This window comes from Euphorbia lathyris, chromosome 1, assembly GCF_963576675.1.
Source record: "Euphorbia lathyris chromosome 1, ddEupLath1.1, whole genome shotgun sequence".
In the NCBI taxonomy this organism is placed as follows: Eukaryota; Viridiplantae; Streptophyta; class Magnoliopsida; order Malpighiales; family Euphorbiaceae; genus Euphorbia; species Euphorbia lathyris.
Genome location: NC_088910.1, coordinates 141634050 through 141643888, shown reverse-complemented (window position 1 = coordinate 141643888; position 9839 = coordinate 141634050).

Sequence of the window (9839 nt, the reverse complement as noted above, 5' to 3'; positions counted from 1 at the left end):
ATAATAAGCTCTAATATTTAGCGGATCCAAATTCACTCGAAACGCCGAAAAACTTTCGAAAAAGCCGAAAAGCGGCAAATTAGGGTTAGGGTTTCGGCGTTCCGGGGTTCCATTCCCTTGGGAAACGGACCGACGGTCAAAACCCACAGCAGGACTGTGGGCCCCGCCCCCGTTTGGCCAAATTCGGACGTCTAGGGTGTCAAAACGCGATTTAGTGATTTTCGCGCGGTTTTAACCTAATTTTCAATGCATTATTATTTATTTATTTTTGTTTGATCAAATTAATGATTATTTTTACTTATCGACCTAATTAATTAATTGTTAAAATGTAACAATAATAAGCTCTAAACATTAGAGGATCAAAATTCACTTGATACGAAAAAGGGGGGGAAAAACGTCTTAAAAAAAGTGAGAAGCATCGAATTAGGGTTAGGGTCCCGGAACCCTAGTTTCATTGGAAACGGGCCAACGGTAAAAACCCACATCCCAAAGGGCGGTGGGCTCCACCCTCGTTTGGCCTAATTCCTCCGTCTAGGGCCTCAAAAAGCAGATTTAGTGATTTACCGCGCGCGCTTTTAACCTAATTTTGCATAGGTTATTTTTTTTAACCTAGTTTTGCATGGATTTCGACCAATTAAATTTTATTTTCTTGACCTAAATAATTAATCCTTGAAACATAATAATAAGCTCTAATATTTAGCGGATCCAAATTCACTCGAAACGCCGAAAAACGTTCGAAAAAGCCGAAAAGCGGCAAATTAGGGTTAGGGTTTCGGCGTTCCGGGGTTCCATTCCCTTGGGAAACGGACCGACGGTCAAAATCCACAGCAAGGCTGTAGGCCCCGGAACCCTAGTTTCATCGGAAACGGGCCAACGGTAAAAACCCACAGCCCAATGGGCGGTGGGCCCCATCCTCTTTTGGCCTAATTCCTCCGTCTAGGGCCTCAAAAAGCAGATTTAGTGATTTTCGCGCGCGCTTTTAACCTAATTTTGCATGGATTATTTTTTTTTTAACCTAATTTTGCATGGATTTCGACCAATTAAATTTTATTTTCTTGACCTAAATAATTAATCCTTGAAACGTAATAATAAGCTCTAATATTTAGCGGATCCAAATTCACTCGAAACGCCGAAAAACTTTCGAAAAAGCCGAAAAGCGGCAAATTAGGGTTAGGGTTTCGGCGTTCCGGGGTTCCATTCCCTTGGGAAACGGACCGACGGTCAAAACCCACAGCAGGACTGTAGGCCCCGGAACCCGTTTGGCCAAATTCGGACGTCTAGGGTGTTAAAAACGCGATTTAGTGATTTTCGCGCGGTTTTAACCTAATTTTCAATGCATTATTATTTATTTATTTTTGTTTGATCAAATTAATGATTATTTTTACTTATCGACCTAATTAATTAATTGTTAAAATGTAACAATAATAAGCTCTAAATATTAGAGGATCAAAATTCACTTGATACGGAAAAGGGGGGAAAAAAACGTCTTAAATAAAAAGCGAGAAGCGTCGAATTAGGGTTAGGGTCCCGGAACCCTAGTTTCATCGGAACCGGGCCAACGGTAAAAACCCACGGCCCAATGGGCGGTGGGCCCCACCCTCTTTTGGCCTAATTCCTCCGTCTAGGGCCTCAAAAAGCAGATTTAGTGATTTTCGCGCGCGCTTTTAACCTAATTTTGCATGGATTATTTTTTTTTAACCTAATTTTGCATGGATTTCGACCAATTAAATTTTATTTTCTTGACCTAAATAATTAATCCTTGAAACGTAATAATAAGCTCTAATATTTAGCGGATCCAAATTCACTCGAAACGCCGAAAAACTTTCGAAAAAGCCGAAAAGCGGCAAATTAGGGTTAGGGTTTCGGCGTTCCGGGGTTCCATTCCCTTGGGAAACGGACCGACGGTCAAAACCCACAGCAGGACTGTGGGCCCCGCACCCGTTTGGCCAAATTCGGACGTCTAGGGTGTCAAAAACGCGATTTAGTGATTTTCGCGCGGTTTTAACCTAATTTTCAATTCATTATTATTTATTTATTTTTGTTTGATCAAATTAATGATTATTTTTACTTATCGACCTAATTAATTAATTGTTAAAATGTAACAATAATAAGCTCTAAACATTAGAGGATTAAAATTCACTTGATACGGAAAAGGGGGGAAAAAAAACGTCTTAAATAAAAAGCGAGAAGCGTCGAATTAGGGTTAGGGTCCCGGAACCCTAGTTTCATCGGAAACGGGCCAACGGTAAAAAACCCACGGCCCAAAGGGCGGTGGGCCCCACCCACTTTTGGCCTAATTCCTCCGTCTAGGGCCTCAAAAAGCAGATTTAGTGATTTTCGCGCGCGCTTTTAACCTAATTTTGCATGGATTATTTTTTTTAACCTAATTTTGCATGGATTTCGACCAATTAAATTTTATTTTCTTGACCTAAATAATTAATCCTTGAAACGTAATAATAAGCTCTAATATTTAGCGGATCCAAATTCACTCGAAACGCCGAAAAAACTTTCGAAAAAGCCGAAAAGCGGCAAATTAGGGTTAGGGTTTCGGCGTTCCGGGGTTCCATTCCCTTGGGAAACGGACCGACGGTCAAAACCCACAGCAGGACTGTGGGCCCCGCCCCCGTTTGGCCAAATTCGGACGTCTAGGGTGTCAAAACGCGATTTAGTGATTTTCGCGCGGTTTTAACCTAATTTTCAATGCATTATTATTTATTTATTTTTGTTTGATCAAATTAATGATTATTTTTACTTATCGACCTAATTAATTAATTGTTAAAATGTAACAATAATAAGCTCTAAACATTAGAGGATCAAAATTCACTTGATACGAAAAAGGGGGGGAAAAACGTCTTAAAAAAAGTGAGAAGCATCGAATTAGGGTTAGGGTCCCGGAACCCTAGTTTCATTGGAAACGGGCCAACGGTAAAAACCCACATCCCAAAGGGCGGTGGGCTCCACCCTCGTTTGGCCTAATTCCTCCGTCTAGGGCCTCAAAAAGCAGATTTAGTGATTTACGCGCGCGCTTTTAACCTAATTTTGCATAGGTTATTTTTTTTAACCTAGTTTTGCATGGATTTCGACCAATTAAATTTTATTTTCTTGACCTAAATAATTAATCCTTGAAACATAATAATAAGCTCTAATATTTAGCGGATCCAAATTCACTCGAAACGCCGAAAAAACGTTCGAAAAAGCCGAAAAGCGGCAAATTAGGGTTAGGGTTTCGGCGTTCCGGGGTTCCATTCCCTTGGGGAAACGGACCGACGGTCAAAATCCACAGCAAGGCTGTAGGCCCCGGAACCCTAGTTTCATCGGAAACGGGCCAACGGTAAAAACCCACAGCCCAATGGGCGGTGGGCCCCATCCTCTTTTGGCCTAATTCCTCCGTCTAGGGCCTCAAAAAGCAGATTTAGTGATTTTCGTGCGCGCTTTTAACCTAATTTTGCATGGATTATTTTTTTTAACCTAATTTTGCATGGATTTCGACCAATTAAATTTAATTTTCTTGACCTAAATAATTAATCCTTGAAACGTAATAATAAGCTCTAATATTTAGCGGATCCAAATTCACTCGAAACGCCGAAAAACGTTCGAAAAAGCCGAAAAGCGGCAAATTAGGGTTACGGTTTCGGCGTTCCGGGGTTCCATTCTCTTGGGAAACGGACCGACGGTCAAAACCCACAGCACTGCTGTGGGCCCCGCCCCCGTTTCGCCAAATTCGGACGTCTAGGGTGTCAAAAACGCGATTTAGTGATTTTCGCGCGGTTTTAACCTAATTTTCAATGCATTATTATTTATTTATTTTTGTTTGATCAAATTAATGATTATTTTTACTTATCGACCTAATTAATTAATTGTTAAAATGTAACAATAATAAGCTCTAACATTAGAGGATCAAAATTCACTTGATACGGAAAAGGGGGGAAAAAAACGTCTTAAATAAAAGCGAGAAGCGTCGAATTAGGGTTAGGGTCCCGGAACCCTAGTTTCATCGGAAACGGGCCAACGGTAAAAAACCCACAGCCCAATGGGCGGTGGGCCCCACCCTCCTTTGGCCTAATTCCTCCGTCTAGGGCCTCAAAAAGCAGATTTAGTGATTTTCGCCGCGCGCTTTTAACCTAATTTTGCATGGATTATTTTTTTTTAACCTAATTTTGCATGGATTTCGACCAATTAAATTTTATTTTCTTGACCTAAATAATTAATCCTTGAAACGTAATAATAAGCTCTAATATTTAGCGGATCCAAATTCACTCGAAACGCCGAAAAACTTTCGAAAAAGCCGAAAAGCGGCAAATTAGGGTTAGGGTTTCGGCGTTCCGGGGTTCCATTCCCTTGGGAAACGGACCGACGGTCAAAATCCACAGCAAGGATGTAGGCCCGGAACCCGTTTGGCCAAATTCGGACGTCTAGGGTGTCAAAAACGCGATTTAGTGATTTTCGCGCGGTTTTAACCTAATTTTCAATGCATTATTATTTATTTATTTTTGTTTGATCAAATTAATGATTATTTTTACTTATCGACCTAATTAATTAATTGTTAAAATGTAACAATAATAAGCTCTAAATATTAGAGGATCAAAATTCACTTGATACGGAAAAGGGGGGAAAAAAACGTCTTAAATAAAAAGCGAGAAGCGTCGAATTAGGGTTAGGGTCCCGGAACCCTAGTTTCATCGGAACCGGGCCAACGGTAAAAACCCACGGCCCAATGGGCGGTGGGCCCCACCCTCTTTTGGCCTAATTCCTCCGTCTAGGGCCTCAAAAAGCAGATTTAGTGATTTTCGCGCGCGCTTTTAACCTAATTTTGCATGGATTATTTTTTTTTAACCTAATTTTGCATGGATTTCGACCAATTAAATTTTATTTTCTTGACCTAAATAATTAATCCTTGAAACGTAATAATAAGCTCTAATATTTAGCGGATCCAAATTCACTCGAAACGCCGAAAAACTTTCGAAAAAGCCGAAAAGCGGCAAATTAGGGTTAGGGTTTCGGCGTTCCGGGGTTCCATTCCCTTGGGAAACGGACCGACGGTCAAAACCCACAGCAGGACTGTAGGCCCCGGAACCCGTTTGGCCAAATTCGGACGTCTAGGGTGTTAAAAACGCGATTTAGTGATTTTCGCGCGGTTTTAACCTAATTTTCAATGCATTATTATTTATTTATTTTTGTTTGATCAAATTAATGATTATTTTTACTTATCGACCTAATTAATTAATTGTTAAAATGTAACAATAATAAGCTCTAATATTAGAGGATCAAAATTCACTTGATACGGAAAAGGGGGGAAAAAAACGTCTTAAATAAAAAGCGAGAAGCGTCGAATTAGGGTTAGGGTCCCGGAACCCTAGTTTCATCGGAACCGGGCCAACGGTAAAAACCCACGGCCCAATGGGCGGTGGGCCCCACCCTCTTTTGGCCTAATTCCTCCGTCTAGGGGCCTCAAAAAGCAGATTTAGTGATTTTCGCGCGCGCTTTTAACCTAATTTTGCATGGATTATTTTTTTTTAACCTAATTTTGCATGGATTTCGACCAATTAAATTTTATTTTCTTGACCTAAATAATTAATCCTTGAAACGTAATAATAAGCTCTAATATTTAGCGGATCCAAATTCACTCGAAACGCCGAAAAACTTTCGAAAAAGCCGAAAAGCGGCAAATTAGGGTTAGGGTTTCGGCGTTCCGGGGTTCCATTCCCTTGGGAAACGGACCGACGGTCAAAACCCACAGCAGGACTGTGGGCCCCGCACCCGTTTGGCCAAATTCGGACGTCTAGGGTGTCAAAAACGCGATTTAGTGATTTTCGCGCGGTTTTAACCTAATTTTCAATTCATTATTATTTATTTATTTTTGTTTGATCAAATTAATTGATTATTTTTACTTATCGACCTAATTAATTAATTGTTAAAATGTAACAATAATAAGCTCTAAACATTAGAGGATTAAAATTCACTTGATACGGAAAAGGGGGGAAAAAAACGTCTTAAATAAAAAGCGAGAAGCGTCGAATTAGGGTTAGGGTCCCGGAACCCTAGTTTCATCGGAAACGGGCCAACGGTAAAAACCCCACGGCCCAAAGGGCGGTGGGCCCCACCCACTTTTGGCCTAATTCCTCCGTCTAGGGCCTCAAAAAGCAGATTTAGTGATTTTCGCGCGCGCTTTTAACCTAATTTTGCATGGATTATTTTTTTTAACCTAATTTTGCATGGATTTCGACCAATTAAATTTTATTTTCTTGACCTAAATAATTAATCCTTGAAACGTAATAATAAGCTCTAATATTTAGCGGATCCAAATTCACTCGAAACGCCGAAAAACTTTCGAAAAAGCCGAAAAGCGGCAAATTAGGGTTAGGGTTTCGGCGTTCCGGGGTTCCATTCCCTTGGGAAACGGACCGACGGTCAAAACCCACAGCAGGACTGTGGGCCCCGCCCCCGTTTGGCCAAATTCGGACGTCTAGGGTGTCAAAAACGCGATTTAGTGATTTTCGCGCGGTTTTAACCTAATTTTCAATGCATTATTATTTATTTATTTTTGTTTGATCAAATTAATGATTATTTTTACTTATCGACCTAATTAATTAATTGTTAAAATGTAACAATAATAAGCTCTAAACATTAGAGGATCAAAATTCACTTGATACGAAAAAGGGGGGGAAAAACGTCTTAAAAAAAGTGAGAAGCATCGAATTAGGGTTAGGGTCCCGGAACCCTAGTTTCATTGGAAACGGGCCAACGGTAAAAACCCACATCCCAAAAGGGCGGTGGGCTCCACCCTCGTTTGGCCTAATTCCTCCGTCTAGGGCCTCAAAAAGCAGATTTAGTGATTTACCGCGCGCGCTTTTAACCTAATTTTGCATAGGTTATTTTTTTTAACCTAGTTTTGCATGGATTTCGACCAATTAAATTTTATTTTCTTGACCCTAAATAATTAATCCTTGAAACATAATAATAAGCTCTAATATTTAGCGGATCCAAATTCACTCGAAACGCCGAAAAACGTTCGAAAAAGCCGAAAAAGCGGCAAATTAGGGTTAGGGTTTCGGCGTTCCGGGGTTCCATTCCCTTGGGAAACGGACCGACGGTCAAAATCCACAGCAAGGCTGTAGGCCCCGGAACCCTAGTTTCATCGGAAACGGGCCAACGGTAAAAACCCACAGCCCAATGGGCGGTGGGCCCCATCCTCTTTTGGGCCTAATTCCTCCGTCTAGGGCCTCAAAAAGCAGATTTAGTGATTTTCGTGCGCGCTTTTAACCTAATTTTGCATGGATTATTTTTTTTAACCTAATTTTGCATGGATTTCGACCAATTAAATTTAATTTTCTTGACCTAAATAATTAATCCTTGAAACGTAATAATAAGCTCTAATATTTAGCGGATCCAAATTCACTCGAAACGCCGAAAAAACGTTCGAAAAAGCCGAAAAGCGGCAAATTAGGGTTACGGTTTCGGCGTTCCGGGGTTCCATTCTCTTGGGAAACGGACCGACGGTCAAAAACCCACAGCACTGCTGTGGGCCCCGCCCCCGTTTCGCCAAATTCGGACGTCTAGGGTGTCAAAAACGCGATTTAGTGATTTTCGCGCGGTTTTAACCTAATTTTCAATGCATTATTATTTATTTATTTTTGTTTGATCAAATTAATGATTATTTTTACTTATCGACCTAATTAATTAATTGTTAAAATGTAACAATAATAAGCTCTAAACATTAGAGGATCAAAATTCACTTGATACGGAAAAGGGGGGAAAAAAACGTCTTAAATAAAAAGCGAGAAGCGTCGAATTAGGGTTAGGGTCCCGGAACCCTAGTTTCATCGGAAACGGGCCAACGGTAAAAAACCCACAGCCCAATGGGCGGTGGGCCCCACCCTCCTTTGGCCTAATTCCTCCGTCTAGGGCCTCAAAAAGCAGATTTAGTGATTTTCGCGCGCGCTTTTAACCTAATTTTGCATGGATTATTTTTTTTTAACCTAATTTTGCATGGATTTCGACCAATTAAATTTTATTTTCTTGACCTAAATAATTAATCCTTGAAACGTAATAATAAGCTCTAATATTTAGCGGATCCAAATTCACTCGAAACGCCGAAAAACTTTCGAAAAAGCCGAAAAGCGGCAAATTAGGGTTAGGGTTTCGGCGTTCCGGGGTTCCATTCCCTTGGGAAACGGACCGACGGTCAAAATCCACAGCAAGGATGTAGGCCCCGGAACCCGTTTGGCCAAATTCGGACGTCTAGGGTGTCAAAAACGCGATTTAGTGATTTTCGCGCGGTTTTAACCTAATTTTCAATGCATTATTATTTATTTATTTTTGTTTGATCAAATTAATGATTATTTTTACTTATCGACCTAATTAATTAATTGTTAAAATGTAACAATAATAAGCTCTAAATATTAGAGGATCAAAATTCACTTGATACGGAAAAGGGGGGAAAAAAACGTCTTAAATAAAAAGCGAGAAGCGTCGAATTAGGGTTAGGGTCCCGGAACCCTAGTTTCATCGGAACCGGGCCAACGGTAAAAACCCACGGCCCAATGGGCGGTGGGCCCCACCCTCTTTTGGCCTAATTCCTCCGTCTAGGGCCTCAAAAAGCAGATTTAGTGATTTTCGCGCGCGCTTTTAACCTAATTTTGCATGGATTATTTTTTTTTAACCTAATTTTGCATGGATTTCGACCAATTAAATTTTATTTTCTTGACCTAAATAATTAATCCTTGAAACGTAATAATAAGCTCTAATATTTAGCGGATCCAAATTCACTCGAAACGCCGAAAAACTTTCGAAAAAGCCGAAAAGCGGCAAATTAGGGTTAGGGTTTCGGCGTTCCGGGGTTCCATTCCCTTGGGAAACGGACCGACGGTCAAAATCCACAGCAAGGATGTAGGCCCCGGAACCCGTTTGGCCAAATTCGGACGTCTAGGGTGTCAAAAACGCGATTTAGTGATTTTCGCGCGGTTTTAACCTAATTTTCAATGCATTATTATTTATTTATTTTTGTTTGATCAAATTAATGATTATTTTTACTTATCGACCTAATTAATTAATTGTTAAAATGTAACAATAATAAGCTCTAAATATTAGAGGATCAAAATTCACTTGATACGGAAAAGGGGGGAAAAAACGTCTTAAATAAAAAGCGAGAAGCGTCGAATTAGGGTTAGGGTCCCGGAACCCTAGTTTCATCGGAAACGGGCCAACGGTAAAAACCCACGGCCCAATGGGCGGTGGGCCCCACCCACTTTTGGCCTAATTCCTCCGTCTAGGGCCTCAAAAAGCAGATTTAGTGATTTTCGCGCGCGCTTTTAACCTAATTTTGCATGGATTATTTTTTTTTAACCTAATTTTGCATGGATTTCGACCAATTAAATTTTATTTTCTTGACCTAAATAATTAATCCTTGAAACGTAATAATAAGCTCTAATATTTAGCGGATCCAAATTCACTCGAAACGCCGAAAAACTTTCGAAAAAGCCGAAAAGCGGCAAATTAGGGTTAGGGTTTCGGCGTTCCGGGGTTCCATTCCCTTGGGAAACGGACCGACGGTCAAAACCCACAGCAGGACTGTGGGCCCCGCACCCGTTTGGCCAAATTCGGACGTCTAGGGTGTCAAAAACGCGATTTAGTGATTTTCGCGCGGTTTTAACCTAATTTTCAATTCATTATTATTTATTTATTTTTGTTTGATCAAATTAATGATTATTTTTACTTATCGACCTAATTAATTAATTGTTAAAATGTAACAATAATAAGCTCTAAACATTAGAGGATTAAAATTCACTTGATACGGAAAAGGGGGGAAAAAAACGTCTTAAATAAAAAGCGAGAAGCGTCGA